Source organism: Leuciscus leuciscus (genome assembly GCF_965113295.1).
Source record: "Leuciscus leuciscus genome assembly, chromosome: 1".
NCBI lineage: Eukaryota > Metazoa > Chordata > Actinopteri > Cypriniformes > Leuciscidae > Leuciscus > Leuciscus leuciscus.
In genome coordinates, this window is record NC_138725.1 from 42,227,036 (window position 1) to 42,247,724 (window position 20,689).

At 37.5% G+C, this 20,689-nt stretch overlaps 1 protein-coding gene across 5 annotated transcripts in view; it reads left to right on the plus strand.

Annotated features, from left to right (window-relative positions):
• col5a3a (collagen, type V, alpha 3a) overlaps window positions 1-20,689 on the plus strand; it is a 140,770-nt gene that overhangs the window by 25,928 nt on the left and 94,153 nt on the right. For 2 of the 5 annotated variants that reach the window (XM_082149272.1, XM_082149274.1), the window contains exon 2: window positions 2,442-2,554. The exons of the other annotated variants lie outside the window; for them this stretch is intronic. The gene's annotated coding sequence lies outside the window, so the exon portion shown is untranslated. The remainder of the gene's footprint in view (window positions 1-2,441; window positions 2,555-20,689) is intronic. 5 annotated transcript variants of the gene reach the window in all.

Genomic DNA, 20,689 nt, shown 5'->3' on the forward strand with positions numbered 1-20,689 from the left:
AACAATGAGGTTCATTCTCGTGTTACGCAGCACGTTTGAGCTTTATCAAGAAACAATGAGGTTCATTCTCGTGTGTTACACATCACGTTTGAGCTTTATCAAGAAACAATGAGGTTCATTCTCGTGTTACGCAGTATGTTTGAGCTTTATCAAGAAACAATGAGGTTCATTCTCGTGTTACGCAGTATGTTTGAGCTTTATCAAGAAACTGAGGTTCATTCTCATGTGTTACGCATCACGTTTGAGCTTTATCAAGAAACAATGAGGTTCATTATCGTGTTACGCAGCACGTTTGAGCTTTATCAAGAAACAATGAGGTTCATTCTCGTGTGTTACACATCACGTTTGAGCTTTATCAAGAAACAATGAGGTTCATTCTCGTGTGTTACGCAGCACGTTTGAGCTTCAGCAAGAAACAATGAGGTTCATTCTCGTGTGTTACACATCACGTTTGAGCTTTATCAAGAAACAATGAGGTTCATTCTCGTGTGTTACGCAGCACGTTTGAGCTTTATCAAGAAACAATGAGGTTCATTCTCATGTGTTATGCAGCACGTTTGAGCTTCAGCAAGAAACAATGAGGTTCATTCTCGTGTTACGCAGTATGTTTGAGCTTTATCAAGAAACTGAGGTTCATTCTCATGTGTTACGCATCACGTTTGAGCTTTATCAAGAAACAATGAGGTTCATTCTCGTGTGTTACACAGCACGTTTGAGCTTTATCAAGAAACAATGAGGTTCATTCTCGTGTTACGCAGCACGTTTGAGCTTTATCAAGAAACAATGAGGTTCATTCTCGTGTTACGCAGTATGTTTGAGCTTTATCAAGAAACTGAGGTTCATTCTCATGTGTTACGCATCACGTTTGAGCTTTATCAAGAAACAATGAGGTTCATTCTCGTGTGTTACACATCACGTTTGAGCTTTATCAAGAAACAATGAGGTTCATTCTCGTGTGTTACGCATCACGTTTGAGCTTTATCAAGAAACAATGAGGTTCATTCTCGTGTGTTACGCAGCACGTTTGAGCTTTATCAAGAAACAATGAGGTTCATTCTCGTGTGTTACGCATCACGTTTGAGCTTTATCAAGAAACAATGAGGTTCATTCTCGTGTTACGCAGTATGTTTGAGCTTTATCAAGAAACTGAGGTTCATTCTCATGTGTTACGCATCACGTTTGAGCTTTATCAAGAAACAATGAGGTTCATTCTCGTGTGTTACACAGCACGTTTGAGCTTTATCAAGAAACAATGAGGTTCATTCTCGTGTTACGCAGTATGTTTGAGCTTTATCAAGAAACTGAGGTTCATTCTCATGTGTTACGCATCACGTTTGAGCTTTATCAAGAAACAATGAGGTTCATTCTCGTGTGTTACACAGCACGTTTGAGCTTTATCAAGAAACAATGAGGTTCATTCTCGTGTTACGCAGTATGTTTGAGCTTTATCAAGAAACTGAGGTTCATTCTCATGTGTTACGCAGCACATTTGAGCTTCAGCAAGAACCAATGAGGTTTGTTCTCGCACGTCAAGCAAGCACAGTTTATCTTCTGTTTACGTTCGCTGATCAATGTTTATATGTGAATAAAAGCCTAAATTAAAACTGTTCATCACATAAAGTGATTTTGTCTCCAGAAAATTTGCACTAAACCACTAAATTCTTATGGATTAGTTTTATGATCTCTTTATGAACTTTTTGAAGTGACAAAGTGGTAGTTGCGTAGCTGTCAATGGAGGGACAGAAATCTTTCAGATATATATATATATATATAAAAAAAAAATTTGTTTCAAAGTCTTCAATTAAAATTCAATCAAGGAATTGAAATATAGTTTAAAAAATATATAGTTTAAAAAAGGAATCCTCTAATCAATTCCTAACAGATTTGAAAAACCCTGATTTGTTAAAAGCTGGTGTTACGCAACCAAATCATTTTGAAGTGAAAATAGAAGCTTTGAAGAAGTTTGCTGATACAGCTGATGATTACTGTTCAAAGGTTTGTGTTCGAAATTGTGGCTTGTTCTGATTTGATGGCTAATAGACTACAAATGGTAAATGTGTCCCATCATGTCTGCCTCTCATCTGAGCTCTCCAGGCGGCTCTTGGAACCTGATCTCTGTGAGACACTCATAACAGATTGTCACTCACAGTCTCAGCCCAGCTCTTGGAAAGCGCAACAACCTGCCTCAGTTATAATCACACTTTCACACAAGTCATGGAGGCCCTTTCAGAGTAATAGGGGTAATACAGATGTTTGAAAGCATAAAGTTTAAACTGTTATCTGCTCACCTGTATTGAGAACCCACATTAGCCAAATTTAAGATGTAAGGGCATCATCTGTTATTGAATTTCTATTCAAGTAACTAACTCTAACCCAACAGACAGGTGCAGCTGAATGACAACAATGCTGTTTTTGAAATCTCTGTCACTGCTCTTTTTCAGATTACCAAATCTGGATTACCAGTGCACCAAATGGGGTTCCATTTCATGATGTTGACTGCTAGCTACAGTATGTCAAGAACAACAGGTGTAAGAGTCAATGTGGGATCACTTTAAGGGTTTTATTTGAAGAGAAAGAAAACATTTTTCCTCCCATCACCATGCCTTTAAAGCTGATTTATACTTCTGCGTCGAATCTACGCTGTAGCTACGTCATAGGCTGCGTGTAGCGGCCATAGCCTATGGAGTGACTGGCCGAGGAAGTCCGAAGATATGTCCATCTGTACAACGCATCTTTGTCGAATTACAGATGTTTAAAATCTTCTCCACAACAAGCTGCTTCTTCTTCGGGTTTTGCCTTGGTACTGTGGGTTACACAAACAACATGCCCATGGACACTGCCTACCAGCATGTGTAGTATGTGTAGTATGCTAGTATGTGTAATTGCACGTCGACGCAGACAACAACGCAGAAGAATAAATGAAAGCTGATGTGAAGCCTACGCCGTAGGTGTGACACAGAAGTATAAATCAGCCTTCAGAGTTTCTGTAGCCCCTTATGTGACCCACAACAAAAACAAACAAATAGCCTATACATGCAATAAGGAATGCAATTGTTAGAAACTACTTTCCAACTCTAATGATTGGGCCAATGTAGTTTATATACAGTGATTAAAAACGCACTTAAAATTAAATATATAATTTTTGGGTGGGGGGGATGAAATCCAATCTTTATTTCATTATTTTTGTCTTTGTTATAAAAAAAGATGCACATTACAAATGAAATAGTAGCAGGTTTTTTTTAGGCTGTTGTCACTTTAAGACCGAATGCATGGATCTAATATACAGACGAACATCCGGTTTTCTCCCAACTGTTTCCGTTCACTTAAGACATAACAGACTGTGTTTATGTTAACCTTGTGTGTATTTGACAGTTTAAGCGCAATAAGATGTGAAAGATAACTTAGTTTAGTGCTCACGCAGTTTTACAGGCTTTTAGTGTTTGCGCGCATAAAAAAGAGCATGTCATTAACAATGTGCGAATAAAATGTTCAAACGGCAAAGCTTTAATACACGTGCAAATAATACATTTTCATGATTGTGAATAACTGCAATGTCATGTGAGCGTAAACCTGACTCTGCGTTAACTTGTGATGTGAATGTATGTCGAGTTATACAGTATGTTGGGACAGAGGCGTCAGAACTGCAACTGATAGAATGCACTGTAGCACGATGCTACAATATTTCTTCAAAACCAGATCGTGGAGACATTTCAATCGTTCATGATCAAAAATCCTGATATCGCACACCCCTAATCTAATTCTAATTTCAGAATTAACAACACATTTTCAAGATTTGATCTAATCCAATAGATAAAATCTAGATTACTTTTGAACAACTGGGCCCTGCTGAAGATTAACATGTTTTGGTGTTTGTTGAAGAGTTAGAGTAAAGGGAGAAAAGATCAGAATTATGGTTATAGGCTATATGGAGCTGTATGATTATAATTAGGGTTGGGAACAGAGAACTGGTTCTTATTCAGAATGACTCTTATATGAGCCGGTTATTTTTGCTAAATGAAAAATATACAGCACTACCAGTTAAGTCCAAACCCCTTATGAATCACAACGATTACTGAACTAATTTGACTCACGAACTGAACTGCAAAGTTAGCACATTTGTCAAGTTCGAGTGAGACAGGAACTGTTTTGTTGTAAGGCTTGTGACACTTAAATTAATGCTGTTGCCTGGTTGTTCTTAATACAACATGGGTTTACTTGTAATATATATGATTAGATGAAAATTAACAAATGTATATGAATTTTTACCATTTAAAAAAAATGATTATATAGTTTGGGCCAATTATCAGATTGCATTTATGCTGTGTTAAGACATTTTTTACGAATTATATATTTAAACTTTATGTCTGATTTGTTACATGTAATTTACTTGGTTCAAGTGTGTAGGAAAGGATATTTCCTCTTTCTCTTCTCAACTGTAATCTGAGCTTTAGAAAAAACGTTGACGATACTTTGACGTGAGAGGTTTTTGTTTGAAGGGTTGAGTCATGTTCAATATACTCATTTGTTTCAAAATACTGGAAATGGCAGCTTAGATGTGTGCTGGTGCTTCCTGGACGTTTTGTCTCTTTATGATTTATGTAATGATCTCTATTGAGCAAGCAAATAAAGGCTGTCTTAAACTTGTCCAATTAAATTAAAATAAAATACATTGGGTAGTTGTGGTAACTGACACAGAACAATGTACCAAAAGAGAGAGAAGTCAATGCTCAGACCGCATTCTGCTGAAGATTCCTCATCTAAAACGGAAACTGACATCCTTGTAAAATGTAATCTGTTGAGACAGTTGTACAGACTCCACACCAACCCTGTGAGACTTTTGTGAGTAAAATGCATTAGAATCCTATTCCAACTCATATTTAAAGAAAAGTACTACAGCAATAATATAGGCTACTTCAAAGAATATACTTAATGCAAACTTAAAATGATTTCCAACACTAAATTGCAATTAAATGAAAATGTATTATGGTTTAAATTATATTAAATGCAGATAGCTGAACGTTAGAGTACTTTTTTGACCCACTTAAGTAGGATTTAAATACATCTTTATATGTAATTACAGAATTACTTCTATTGTCTTTGAAATATAAAGTGCACTGACAAGAATTTTATGGTAAACTAAAAAAAAAACATTGTTCTTGGGGTCTCTTAAAGGAACAGTTCACCCAAAAATTTAAATTCTGTCATTAATTACTCACCCTCATGTCCTTTCAAACCCTTAAGACTTTAGTTTATTTTTGGAGCACAAATGAAGATACTTTTTATGAAATCTGAGAGCTTTCTGTCCCTCCATTGACGGTCTACGCAACTACCACTTTCAAGCCCCATAAAGGTAGTAAAGACATCATTAAAGTAATCCATGTGACGCCAGTGGTTTAATCCCTATTTTATGATGCGACGATGCTTTGTTTGCGCAAAAAAACAAAATAATTTATAAAATATTAAACTCAAACGTGCGTTCGCTCAACAACGCCTGCTTTCGCGTCAACATAACACCAATGTATTGTTGTGCTCTCATGAACATACGTTGGAGATTAACATTTTGTAACATTTATATTAACATTTTTTGTGTCCATATGTTTAATTAAATTTAATAGGGTTAACATTTCTAAATAAAATGGCAAATTACTTGCATACATTCTCTTTTTTGAGGACCAAGTCTAAAATTGCTGGTTTTAATTCATTTTGAGAGAATATTTGGGGGATGATATGTCATAATTTTACATTATAACTATTTAACAGTAAATACAAGTAAATGGAACACCATTGTTCTGAATATTGTAATTAATTTGGGGAATCATGTGAGTCAAGTAAAATTCCTGTCACGTGTGTCACGGTGGTGTAACCACCATTAAAGGAGTCATTTTGTTAATATTGTGTAAGAAGAAGACCATGTGACAGGAAATAATGTCACAGAGACAGACCCCCGGTGAAACTAACTGCTGCATGCAAATGTTATTAACTCTCTTTAAAATGTGAGATCATTTGACAATTTTAGAGTATGGTCAGTTGCTGCATAACACGAGAATGAACTTCATTGGTCCTTGCTGAAGCACAAACGTGCAGCGTAGCACAAGAATGAACCTCACTGGTTCTTATAGAAGCTCAAATGTGCTGCGTAACACGAGAATGAACCTCATTTCATTTCATTTTTGGCTGAACTATAACTCTTTAAGACTCAAGGGGGCTCTAGGACCCTCCCAGCCCCCCTTCAGTTTGAACACTGGTCCCAAGTGCTCTCTTTCTCTCGGTTTCTTTCAGAGTTATCTCCCACACAGTTTTGCTTCCCATCTTTTCTCTTTAAGTGATTGACGTTGTTTATCACATTTTGACCAACATGCAGCAACATGTCATTCTGCTTGTTTAGGCATATGTGAGTATTTATCAGATTGAAACACACCTTGAGGGAGTGGGTACGAGGGTGCGTCAGTGGGCTCTGTCTGGAGCGCCTTTCTCTCCAAGCTTTGAGCTAATAGATGTCTCAGTCATGCAAGTTTGTCTCGCATCCTCCCTCTTCGGCCTACCAGCCAAGAACAACTCTGCTTGTCCTTCTCAGGGGTTGCATTAGACGTTACCAAACTAAAGAAAAATAAACGAACTAACCCTTAAATTGTAGTGTGTGCGTGGGAGACTTCATTGCTCTTAAAATAGCTTTGTGTAAGGTTTGAGGAATGAATTGGAAATCTGGATTGTTTCACCATACAAGGTCCTGTCACCAGACACCCTCCTCCAATGTCACTACACCCACAGTTAGAGCCACTTCACTGCATGTTCTCCCTGCTCTCCCAAGTCCAGTGTTTCTCTATCCTTCTCCTGGACTACATTTCCAGTTTTTCCTGTCTGGCACACCTGATTGAACTTGTTAGCTCATTAGCAGAGTGCTCCATGACATGGGCTGCATCCGGAAATCTAGGCAACTGACTTGTTGCCTTACTGCTTCATCAGGCAATAACTTTGCAGGCAGCGTTTAAGAATGAAGGTACCTCTGATTTCAATGGACTTCTGAGGTAGCTTAATGGTTTAGTGATCTACAGCAAATTAGAGTAAAAGTTCTGTTTCCTGTATAACAACATAACTTGCTGCTGAACTGCCATAGTACGATGCATCGTTGAAGAAATCAACTCGCTTGTCACAACAGTTTCCCGAAACCGCATTATCACAAATCCGTTGTTCAACCATGTTGGTTAATGATGCCAGGCACATGGTTGATTAATAACTTGTTTTAACTAATCTATTTGAGATTTTTTGCTATAAATTACAGACATGTCATCTGAGGACTAATTCTAAATTTTGCTTTATTTTCAGATTCAGTCATAGGCTCATTCTTATATACTAGACACTTCAATAACAGTGCTTTAAATCTCTTGACAAACTGGAAGACGTAAATGGCATTTGTATATAATCGAAATAAAAGATAAAGATTGTACTGAATGTCAGCTTGCTTATTTTGCTCAAGATAAGGATTCATTACATCTACATGTCATGCAAACAAGAAACTATGCTTGTAACTACAGCTCGAGACCTGCCGTTCCAACCACACAACTTTGTGATGCTATTTGCGAACTATAGTTTTGGGAAACACAGACTGCTTGATGTTGCAAACTGTTATTTCTTACCATAATGTATTGTCTTAATTATTAACACAGTTTTTTTTTGCACAAATAGTTTTATCGTTTACTTTTCATCTGGTTATTTACCTGTTGCGGCAAATTAATCAGAAGTCTTCACGGAAAATAGCTTACTTCTGCATTGCAAAATAAGGTGGATATGGTAGCATCGTGGCACATAGCCTATCAAACACCCAGACTGACACGCGCCATGTTGAAGGTCTGCACTGTTCAATCGTGTGCTGTTTTGATTGAGAACCCGTTGGCATTGTTGACTGGTGTGTGAAGCACACTCCCAGACATTGGAAAACTCACTTAACCTGATTAGTGTTTGTCAAACCTCCAGATTGTGGAACTGATTACAAAAACATATATGTTTAATAGGCCACCGTGTCTGCCCGGAGATACAAAGCAAACAAAATGATTGTATGCTTCGGAAACAAATCTGCTTCTCACACTCTCTTCACAGCTTCTGGCACTTACCATGAATTATGGTACACTTTGGTGTCCCATTACATTTTGTTTTCAGAGCGATAGAGGCACAATCCCATGTTTTTGTTGTGAGTATTGAACTATTCAATAGATGGAACAAAAGGATTTTGGCCTGTATCCACTAATTAAATTCATGACTTTGGCATTAATATTCAGTTAAATTCAGTAAAACAATTTTTATTTATTAAATAAGTTTAATTACCAAAAACATTAATGTTTACTGTCCCACAACAGTACTGCCCCTATGTGACAGCTTAATTTAGGCTAAATTTGTAACCTTCTTACTTACAATCCTGTTACCTGTTTTGGTGGTGTTTTGTGTGTGTGTGTGTGTGTGTGTGTGTGTGTGTTCTAATTTTATTTTAATTTTTTTATATTAATGTTTATTGCCATAAACGAAAGCACTCATATTAGGGTTTTAACATTTATTTTGACATGTTCCAAGGTTTGGTAACAAGGTTGCAAAAATCACAAACAACATAAAATTTAAAGTTTGGGGTCGGTAAATGTTTGTAAAGAAGTATTTTATGCTCACAACGGATGCATTTATTTGATCAAAATACAATAAAACAGTAACATTTTGAAATATTCTTACAATTTAAAGTAACTTTTTTCTATTTGAACATATTTTAAAACACTTGTGTCACAACAGTTGTGATGCTCAATATCTTTGTGCAAACTGTGAGATACTTTTCTTTTTTTGATTCTTTGTTGAATAGAAAATTCAAAAGAAAAGCATTTATTTGAAATAATAAAAACTCTAAGGAAAGTCTTCACTGTCTTTACTTTTGATTGAATGCATCCTTGCTGAATAAAATAATTAATTTCATGAAATAAATCTTACCAACACCAAACTTTTGAACTGTAGCATAAATGTAAAATAAAAAAGCACATATTTAGTCGTTTGACCTCCTGACCTTTTTTTTTTAAAGAGTTTATCTATATTTTACCCTACTTGTGGAAAGTGCCTCCTATTTCACACTCTCCGTGATTAAAAGCAAAACTTTAAGACTCCCTCTTTCCTAGCAGGCCCAGTTCCTCTTTCAGACAGGATTCTGGGCCATTCCTAATGACTCACTGAAGAAGGCTTTACATCATGGGCCCCAGCACTGTTAGCCGGCTGTTTAATTGCTTCTCTTGTGTGCCACTGCCAAGTTGGATCCCTACAGTGTGAAAAAAGACCCCAGAACAGCATCAGTCCCAAAGGCTTGCTTGACTGTTTTAGCCAGTTGGGCTAATCCTGTGTTCTTGGCTTACGGGACCTTTGGAGGTTTAAAAGTGCTGGCATGTAGTGAGATCTGTCAGTCTGCAGGACTATAGGAGAGCTGTGGTTAATTCGTTTGAGAGGAACAGACCTCTGCAGAGGGAGGACGGCCTTTTGTGACTGTTTTATAGTTGAGTACCGTTGGCTGTGTGTGTGCGGGAGGTTGTTTTAAAGTTGTGACCGTGAGTCATTGAGAAGGGGAGGAAGCCGTGCGGTCGATTGTAATTACAAACTCATATCTAACAGTTTCATGTGAGCGTGTGGTTGTATCGGGTTGATGTGTGATATATGATTTAGACGCTATGCTTATACTTGTTGGTTTGTGTGTGTGTGTGTGTGTGTGTGCTGTCCTGCAGTTTTTTTTGGCTTCATCCATAGCCCACAACCCTGGGAGAGTCTACCTCTCTCTCCAAGATTACTCAACTGTGCCAGAGCATGTCAAAGCATAAACTGCTACACTAATAGCCCATGGATGATCGTAGAGCTCTGAAGTATTATTGAGCAAGCAGACTTGACTATTTCACAACCGAGGCTGAGCCTTTGTGTGTGTGTTTATCTGTGTGAACATTCAGGTTTCGTTGTTGTCGCCATGCTCTCCAAACATCCTGAAAAGTGATGAGTGTGTTAAGCAGCTCAGTGTGTGCACGGACTTGTACATGTCATGTGCTTGCGTTGTGATTAAAGGTGGCGGCAAAGTGATGGAGGACGGATGACGGATAACGGTGAGGCCCGGCCAGTTTTTCTGGTTCCCTGTTTGGGACTCAGGCAGTCAAGCGATGGCTTGCCCTCTCCGCTCCTCCCAGAGCCTGGGAACGAGCTCACCGCTGTGCCTCTGCCTCTCCACTCACACTTGGGAGCCTTTCCCATCCATTTCATGTTTGTTATTTTCCTGTGTGGACTTGTGTGTTGCAGAGAAAGAAAAGGGGAAAAAAAGGGTGCAGGAAGGGGGGGGGTGGGGGGGAAGGTAGTAAAAAAGATGAAGTGCTCTTATATTTCCTAAACAATATTCTGAGAAAAGGCAAAAGTATGCTGCTTTTTTAACAGAAGCATATTTGTCTCTTCTGTGGTAAAGGGAACTGGCATTAATGATTTGTTTAATGTCACTGGAACAAACTCTGACATTGTACTTTTGCTTTACATGCCTTGCCAGGACATGCATCGCTTGAGATTTTGTTTTGTCACTGTCCTTAGGGCAGTTCATCATGTTCTGATTTACATTTTCAGGGAAAAGTTCAGCCATAATGAAAGTTCTGCCATCATTTACTCGCCCTCATGTTGTTCCAAACCCATATATGACAGTCTTTGTTCAGTTAAACACAAAAGGAGACATTCTGGGTGAATGTTCTGGTACTTGCAGTTACAATTCATAGGAACCGGAGATTAAGCTTTGAAATAGAAGAAGAAAAAACATTCCTACCAGATCAGTTCATATGAGTCTTTGTGCTTGTATAATCTAATTATTTTGAGTTTAATACTTTTATCTTTTTAGTTTGTTGAGCTGTATGCTTTTACAAATAAATAAATAGGACAGACAGACAATAAATAAATACATCTGAATTCATTATTTACAGAAAATATTTTATCTTAATAGCTTTATCTTTTCAATTTGTTGAGCTGTGCTTTTACAAATAAATAAAATAGATATACAGACAGACAGAAAGACAAATAGAATGATAGATAGATAGACAGACAGACAGACAGATAGATAGACAGAGATAGATAGATAGATAGATAGATAGATAGATAGATAGATAGATAGATAGATAGATAAAATGACAGCCATACAGACAGATAGATGATGGATGGATGGATGGATGGATAGATAGATGATAGATAGATAGATAGATAGATAGATAGATAGATAGATAGACAGAGATAGATAGATGGATAGATAGACAGAGATAGATAGATAGATAGATAGATAGATAAAATGACAGACAGATAGATAGATAGATAGATAGATAGATAGATAAAATGACAGCCATACAGACAGATAGATGATGGATGGATGGATGGATGGATGGATGGATGGATAGATAGATAGATAGATAGATAGATAGATGTTAGATCGATCGATAAAATGATTGACAGACGGATATATATATATATATATATATATATATATATATAGATAGATAGATAGATAGATAGATAGATAGATAGATAGATAGATAGATAGATAGATGAAGACTTGATGAAGATTACTCATCAGGTGACAACTCTTATTCCAGTTAACAGATGGGTGCGTCTCAGGGCTTCTCGGCAGGCAGATTTGTCATTCAGAGGTGTGATTCCAAGTTAGAAAGGATCTGTTGTCCATACTGTGATATGCCTTGTATGGGGAACCAAAGGAGAGCTGAGTGCCTCACTGTGTGTGTGCGTGCTGCCCCGAGGGCTCAGTCTGGAGGTACAGTATATGTGTTGTGTCAGCAGTAGGTTTTGTATGTTTGAGAGAGTGGGTATGGGTCGGAGAGAGTGTGGCCTGACCCCTGACCCCTCCAGATTATCCCTTAGCCTCAGGAGCCGAGAAATACAGGGCCTTCCTGCCAGTCCTCCCCACGCCCCTCACAAAGTCACATTCCGAGGGACACTTTTCCCACCAAATCCCAAACACACAACTCTATTCTTTCCTGGCAGAAGACCAGGAAAAGTGGGTGTTCACATGAGAGGGATTCTGCTTTCTGCTCATGGTACTGGTGACCCCACATGTGAGGGCACAACCCAGTTCATCCAGCCAGGCCCACGGCCAGGGAACACACTGGCTTCTGTCACACATCGACCTACCAGCTATGTGCTGGTCACACACATTCCTCTAGGCCCGTAACTAACAGTTATTAAGATAATCTCTCACTTATTTCTCTGATGAAATGATCAATCAGATATTTAAGTTGCCATTAAGTGTTTACACCATGAGGTCCATAAGCTCCCAGTTACGTCACTGAGGCTTGCATTACAGACATATATCAGCCTGTTGCTCTTTTTAAGCATTTCTTGCTTTGTACACTTTTTATATGTAGTTATGTGTTTGTGCCACTGCAATGGATCACCATATCCTCTAAATTCCCTTTAAAGCCTCTAAATTATCAACATGATCTAAACTTTGCTAAAAAAACTATATTGTACACAACCTAATAGATTGACAGTCTATCCTTTTTTTTTTTTAGCAAGTAAAAGGCCTTTTAGTTTGATTCTGTATCAAATATGACCAAGGTTTTGAGGAACGTTTATTTATCTCAATCATCACTGTATTGTATTGCATCATTGCATTATATTTATATGCATTTTATGTAGTCTGCTGTACTGTTAAAAAGATCCCATTAACTTACATTACAAGCTGTCCGAATTTCATCTTACTTTTTGCCTTATAAATATCATCAACTGAACCAAACTGCATATTTTTCACAGTTTTGGGCCTCTGAATAAATTTTTTTTTTCTCTCTCTTCAAGAATGAGCTCCATATTCTCGTATAATAAATTGGCTAAAAACCTAATGTATCAAATATGAAAATTTTTTCAATAAAAAAACAATATATAATATATATATATATATTGGGTGTTATATTTTATACATCAAGCCTTTATGGCAAATTTTTTCTCTCTCTAAAGGTTCAATAAACTGTTTCATTTTATTTAAAGATTTTTCTGACTATTATTTCATATGTCAGGCTTTACAGGGTTAATTCCTCTTCAAAAATGACTAAATGTCTTTCCTTAAAGTCTTGTTTTCCAGTTAAAATATACCCTGTCTTTAAAACAAGATCAAATTACTTGAGAGTTGTAATATTACATTTTAAGTCAATTTTTCATGTCTATGTTTAGGCCGTCATTTAGACGTCAGGCAAAGTTACTTGTTACGAATTTCAGATTAACTTTTTTTTTTGCAGTATACGCTTTTCAGTTTAAGTATCAACTTGACAATGCCTGACATACAGTAAGTGTTGAGATTGAAAATGATTGTGGTAAGCATAACATTGCATAGCATATTTATTGTGAAATTTCTGATTATTGATTGTTAGATTTAGATTTGGCAAATGTGAGCAAAGTTTGTGAGACACGTCACAGTACTGTGGTATTTTTCCTCAGAAACAGGAAACCGTTTGCCAGTCTCTAAACCAGTCTAGCACAAACAAGATATTAAAGATATCTTATTTGTGATGTTTCCAGTGGGAACAAACCCACAAACAAATTCTGGACAAATGCAGTATGTCTACAAGAATCCCTTATTGTCATTCATGTATTTTGAAGAGAGATGTTTTTGTTTTTGCAGGTTTTTGAGAGATAAGACTTAGTTTTAGCAGTGGCAGATGTTTGGTTTTTCTGTTGTTCTTCAACAAAGGCAGACAATGACCCCCACAGCCAAACTGCTCTGGTCACAGCCGAACAGCTGTAAGAGTTCCTGATCCTCCATGCATGGCAAAATAAAGGGCATAGACAGCAGTATGGATCTCTGACAGAACCTCTTAAATTGCCCTTAGTCCACAGAGAAGAAGACAAAATGGAAGGAAATATAAAAAAATTGATGGCAAGGAGAGAGAAAACTGGTTAGTGAAAAAAGGATGGAAACTTAGAGAGAGGTAATGAAGAAAGATTTAAGTGTGGGTGTGTGTGAATGCGTCTGAAAGTGAGGAACAGCTGCCAAATAACAGAGGCATGTTTGCGTTCTGATTGGTCCGGGCCAAACTGAGACGGAGAGTTCTTGGAAACAATCGACAAAGAGAGAATGAGAAATGATGGAGCTGCGGTATCTAAATGGAGCTTTCCTCTGTATTTCTATGTGAAGAAAATATTTGAGAGAAAACTTAGCAAAAATTTTTGTTGTTCTGTCTGTTTTTACATGTTTCTGGGGAATATTGGAATGAGCTTCTGCATCCAGTCACACAAAGTGATGCACTCAAACTAAATAAGCAATGATGAGAGATAAATGGCCTCTGTACAGTCAGCTGGCAGAGAGACGAGTGGTTCCCACCCTAACCAGCCCTGAAAGAGAGTCAGTGAGTGAGTGTGGAAGTAAGTGAGAGAGGTTTTGAGCTCAGAATCTTGGCACCGTTTCACGTAGGCTCTGGACATCTGCCCATGTAGCCACGGAAAATGTCAAAGACACACCTAAGAGAATTAATGCACTCCAGAATATAATACTCTTAATCAGTGGTATTCCCATAAAAATATCTAAACATCCTTAAAACAAGATGCATTTACTTAAACAAAAAAAAGGCCCACTTTTTGGGACTTTAGCTTATTCACTGTTTCTCCCTCAGAGTTAGATAAGTCCATATACCCTTTTCATCTTTTCATCATCTTCACCTTCTGATAATATAGTTCCCAGTATGTATGGTTAGAAGATGGCTGTGTCTCATGTGACCTTGTTATTTGTCTACGCTGTGACTATACAAATCACAACATGTAAATAGGAAAATGTTGGCGTTATTTTGTCACTTATTGGGAGCAGTATGCTAGCTGGAGCCGTTTACCTCCAGTCTTTGTGCTAAGCTAGGCTAGCGGTGGGTCCGTCAGACAGAGTTATGGCACGCACGGAGATGAGAAGGGTATGTATGGACTTAACTAACTCTGGGGGATACGGTGAATAAGCTAAAGTCCCAAAAAGTCAGCATATTCCTTTAAGCACAGTGTTCCGGGAAGTTACTTTTAAAAGTAATGCGTTACAATATTGGGCCACTCCCTAAAAAAGTAACTAATTGCATACCTTAGTTACTTTTAATGAAAAGTAATGCATTACGTTACTTTTGGGTTAATTTTCCTCATCTGGGCTGGGTTTGCTTGTTTTTTTGTTTTTAATAACAATAAAACAGTTCTGTTTTTGGCAAATGTAAAGGCCCTTTCACACCAAAAGTGAAGTGAATAAGCCTCAGGCTGAAGGAAATGCAAAATCAGGCCTGTACAGTAGAGGGCGCAGCTCAAACAAACCTTTCAGCTGTGCTGTCATTCTGGATCACAGAAGAAAGTTCAACACTCATACTTCAAATAAAAACCAAAACAATTAAACAAATGTGATGTTTATCTTAAGTCATTTTTGCTTATTTAGTATGGTTGAATTGTGTGCATGAAAATACATTGGGCAATAAAGTGAGATTAAATACATAAAGTATATTTGTGTGATGTATCATTAATTATTGCAGGTGTGCGTATTATTTTGAGTTTGCATTACACTGTTTTCATTAATTTTGAGGAAGACTGAATCTGTTTTTTTGTGCAAGTAAAGTCATGCTCACATTTAGGCGCTATTTTACCCAACACCGTTTTCAACTAAAAACTTTTGAAAACGGTATAAAGTGCAAGTTTTTGAAAATGATACCGTTATCGTCTCTGTGTAAACTACAAAAATGCAAATTTGTGACAACGGTCACGTCATGTGTATTACATGTTCAGTCTATAGGCGCGTAGTGTTTCTTTACAAAGTGACATCAGCAACTACTGGCCTGGCATGAATAATACAGTGTTTTAGTAGTTTTTGTGATTCCATGTGAACTGGGATTGTTTTGACAACGTTGTCGTCTATACGTGTCGTCTATACGAATTCTTTTAAAAATGTTTTTAGTACATCGTTGTCTTGTAAATGTACCCTTAGCCTAGAACTACAATAAGTATAATTTATTATAATTTTTATTATCAATGATGAAAACTGTTGTGCTGCTTTAGATTTCTGTGATTATTTTCAGGATTCTTTGATAAAGTTCGAACGAATAGTATTTATTTGAAAAATAAATATTTTAGATATTTATAGAATTATGTAACATTCCTAGCTTTGAATCTTACAACCCCCCTGAACATCTTTATTATTGTATGACTTCTGAACTTGACATGAAAGGTCTCATTTCTAAATTTGACTCCAGAGTTCCTCCTACGCAATATTTAAAGAGTTCTTGGGAAAAAGATTTGGGTATAGATATTTCTTGAAGATTCCTGGACTGAGGCCCTTCAGGGTATTAGGTCTTGCTCCATCAGCTCTAATTTTCAACTGATTCAATACAAAGTTGTGCATAGATTGCACTACTCTCGTACCAAATTACATTCTATATATCCCTCTGTGTCACCTTTGTGTATAAACTAGAGTACATTGGCTCATTTATTCTGGTATTGCCCATAAATATGTAAATTCTGGTCTGAGGTATTTTGTTTCTACTCAAAGATACTTAAGATTGATTTTCCACATGACCCCCTTGTTGCAATATTAGGCTGGGTCCCTTCTTTGGAGACTTATAGCCTCAATCAATTCCAGACGATACAATTTGGGATGACAGTAGCAAGCAAAGAAGGTAATTTTGTTGATGTGGAACAAAGAGTTTGCACCTAAATTTGAGTTGTGGCTTATAGAGTTTACCAGTGTGTTACATTTGGAAAAGATCAGATATGAAATTGCTGGTAAACCGAAAAGATTCTTACAGATTTGGAAGTCTTTTTTGAGTTTCTGGAAGGTGATCATTGAATTGAACATTCTGGACGTATGACTTAAGAGGTGTGGTATACTGTAGACTATATAGTATCTCGCAGGGTGCAATAATTCAGTCTTTATCTCCATAATTGGGTAATCATTAGTATTGGCTTTTTTTTATTTTTTTTATGTATGTAGATGTTTGTATGTGTACTGTATATATGTTTACATGTGTCTGTATGTATTTGTACATATGCATATATAGGCATTTATAATTATTTATTAATTTTTTTCATTTATTTCTTTATTTGTTACTGATTTGCTGACATGGGGTGGAGCGTTGCTTTGTAAAATGTGAAAATCTTAAGAAAAAATATATATATAAAAGAAAAAAATATATTTGATCTAACATTTATAAATTATATTTTGATCAATTTAATACATTCTTGCTCAGTATTACATATTTATCAAATGTTTTTTTTTAAACAATAAAATTATCTTGTTTTAAAGATGTTGAAATACTGTAAATATAGATAAAATGATTTATTCTCGCTGAATATTTGTGATTGAGTGTTTTCCATCACAAATGGACTGTGATTAGAGAGCTGAACTGTGAAGCCAGTGCCAAGCCAGACCAACCAAGGAATTCTGGGAAAGCTGCAAAGTTGCTAATCGTGTGAAGAAGAAAAGAAAAAAAACCTACTAGTTTAAACGAGAACAAGAAAATTACAGAAATAAAAACAAGCAAATCCTGGGTTGTGTTTTTCACATATTTATAGAAAAACTGAAAGATGAAACCTAAAAGAGATGTGAGATGTAAGGGTGCTATTATGACATTTGTAAAGGGAGGATAAAAAAACAAACAAACTGAGATTCCCAGAGTAGAGGGTGGAGTTGACGAACAAGAAACTGTTATCCAACAAAGAGTAGTTGGAGATGAAGGAATGTGTCCCGGCTGGGGAGGAGAGATACTTGCAGGTAAATAAAAGACAGGATGGAGTGGGAAAGGAAAGAGAGAGGATGACTGGCAGAGCCTGTGGTTTGGCTGTCCAGGAGCAATCCGCCAGGAATCGTGGGAGCAGGAGGAGTGCCAATAATTACCTGGAGTAGGAAAGACGGGAGTGAGAGATAAAAGCGAGTGAAAACACTCTTTCCGCCTGTTACCTGCATACACAGCTGAGCCCAGTGGATTAGTGCAGTCTCGTTTTTTGACACCACTCTCCTCCTTTTCCTTTCATCCTCTGATTGGCTGTAAAAGCACCAGCCAAAGGGGCTTACGGGGGGCTCAGTTTTTGTGTCCGCAATAAAATCAGAGATATCGAATGTCGTCCCAGCTGGGTGGCAGCGGTTTGCTTGTATTCGTCACCCAAGCCTGGCACAATCATGGCAATCAAAATGAGGTCTGACGAGGTTAATAGCGGAACAGGAGATTGAGTCCTTTAATCAGACTTTCAGAGTCATTTGAACCCCCTCTTTTTAAGTTCATGGAAATCCCTGGAGAGGGAGCCGGGAAAGCGAACAACTGCGGCGTAGTAATGACATTAAACTTTTTGTTTTTATAACACACTTGCTCGACGTGACCTTTCGTAGCAGTAGATGAGATCTGCAGAGCGATCGCACAGAAGGATCCAACAGTGAGCTCTGAAAACATGTTTGTTTATTTCATGTTGATTTCTGTGTTCTTTAGCAGGCATGCAGAGAGACAGACAAGAGATAGCCCTGGGTGCTTTACTGCCCTGTGTTTACACTGGCAGCTTTTGACAGGCTGTGCTCCAGCCAGCAGAAACTCTGTAATGAATGCCAGGTGTTCTGCTTCCCTCAAAATAATCATTTTCTTAATCAAAAAATCATTTTCTTAATCAGCATTAAGCAAAATATCTAAACATCCTAAAACAAGGTAAATAAAAGGACATGGTATATTAAGTCTTGTTTTTAATAAAAAAATGTTTTACCCTGTTGGCAAATAGTTTAGCTTTTTTTAAGCATAAAACCAGGCCAATTCACACCGCTCAAACAAACGCCAACAAACACACGTTTTTGGGGTTTTGTTGGATTGGTGTGTTGCCCCTGTCAGCAAATGTTGGTCAGGGTTTGTTTTCACCCCGACTGAACATATTCAATCAGTGTTTGTTTGTGTCTGTTGGGGCAGTGTGAACATGAGTTGTTTTTCATAAAATTCTAAATCCAACAGCCAACTTGTTTGTTGGTGTTTGTTGCCGTTTGTCTGTGCGGTGTGAATAGGCCTTCTAACAAGACTTGAAGGGATAGTTCACCCAAAAATGAATATTCTGTCATCATCTACTCACCCTCATATTGTGCCAGACTGGTTTGACTTTCTTTCATCTGTGAAACAAAGATATTTTTGGATAATTACAGTTGAAACATTCTTCAAAATATATTCTTTCATGCTCTGTAGAGGAAAGAAAGTCATGCAGGTTTGGAACAACATAAATTATGACAAAATATTCATTTGAGTGAAATATTGTGTAAAGAAGACAACTTTGAGTAAGACAATTATTATTTGTATTATTTTATTTTACTTTTGTGTGTGTACCCACTGTAAAACCTTTCCACCCATTTAAAGTACAATCAACTTGGTTGTACAAGTCATTTCAACTTAAATAATATTAAAAATCAAGTTGAATCTTGTATAACTTATAAACAATGTGCAATTGCTTAACTTATGTGAGTTAAAGTAATGTAAAAACATAAATTGTCATGACTTACTGATCATATGTCTTTCAGTACCTAACCATATTTTGGGGACAAATTTGTACTTAAAAGTGAGCTAAACCCGACAGAAACTCCCAAAACCTCCTTTTGGGGACGTCCTCATTTGTAAAGTAAATAATACAGTTTTTTTATTATTATAAAAGTGCAGAATGTTTTCAGGTTAGGGTTAGGTTATAGTATTTATAACTCACTGTGTATAAAAACAATAGAAGTCTATGCAATGTTCCCATTTAGTTAGTTAAGTAGACGTGTGTGTGTGGTCCTGGTAAACCCTACGTTATGGGGTGGTGGTGGCGCAATGGATAAGACACATGCCTTTGGTGTGAGAGACCCGGGTTCGAATCCACTGTGAGACACCAATGTGTCCCTGAGCAAGACACTTAACCCCTAGTTGCTCCAGAGGCGTGCGACCTCTGACATATATAGCAATTGTAAGTCGCTTCGGATAAAAGCGTCAGCTAAATGAATAAATGTAAATGTAAATGTAATGGGGACAAGATGTCGCCAAAAAGATGGCAAAACGAGAAATCTTTTTTTTTGTCCCCCTGAGGAAAACAGCTTATAAAGTACTAAATGATGTTTTTTGAAAACATGTACAAATGCATAATTATTATTTTTTTGATTCTTGTGTTTAGGATTATGGTTAGTGTAATGTGATAGGAGTGAGGTTTAGGGAGGTGAGTGTAATGGACGTAGGCCAGTATGAGCTGTGGGTGTAAACCCTAACTCCCCTGATCTCAAGAGGAATCCTGCTCGAATCCCGCTTGGAGTGGGTCGAGCAGGACCGGTTGCATTTGGTGCCGTGACCCGGATGGGATTGAGGTTTAGGGGGCGTAATGGACCTAGGTCTAGGCTGTGGGTGAAAACCTCACTCCCTGGCCTCAAGAGGTGCACTAGCGGGTCGAGTAGGACCGGTTACCTGTAGGCATATGGGCACAGGCCATACCACCACCTATTGGCTTGAATATCTCCAGCAGAACTTTTAAAGAGAAGCTCTTGTCTGTTTGAGAATGATGAGAGCATCCCCATACATATGTACGACTGCAGCTCATGCAGAGCTTCTGAGGCCCGGGTCTTACAGTCGACCAACTGATGATCTGTAATGTCCTGCCTCTGCACTGCAGGCTGAGGTTGTTTCAGACTGCGAAGGGCTGAACCAGAGATGACCCAGGCTGTGGACAGACCAGA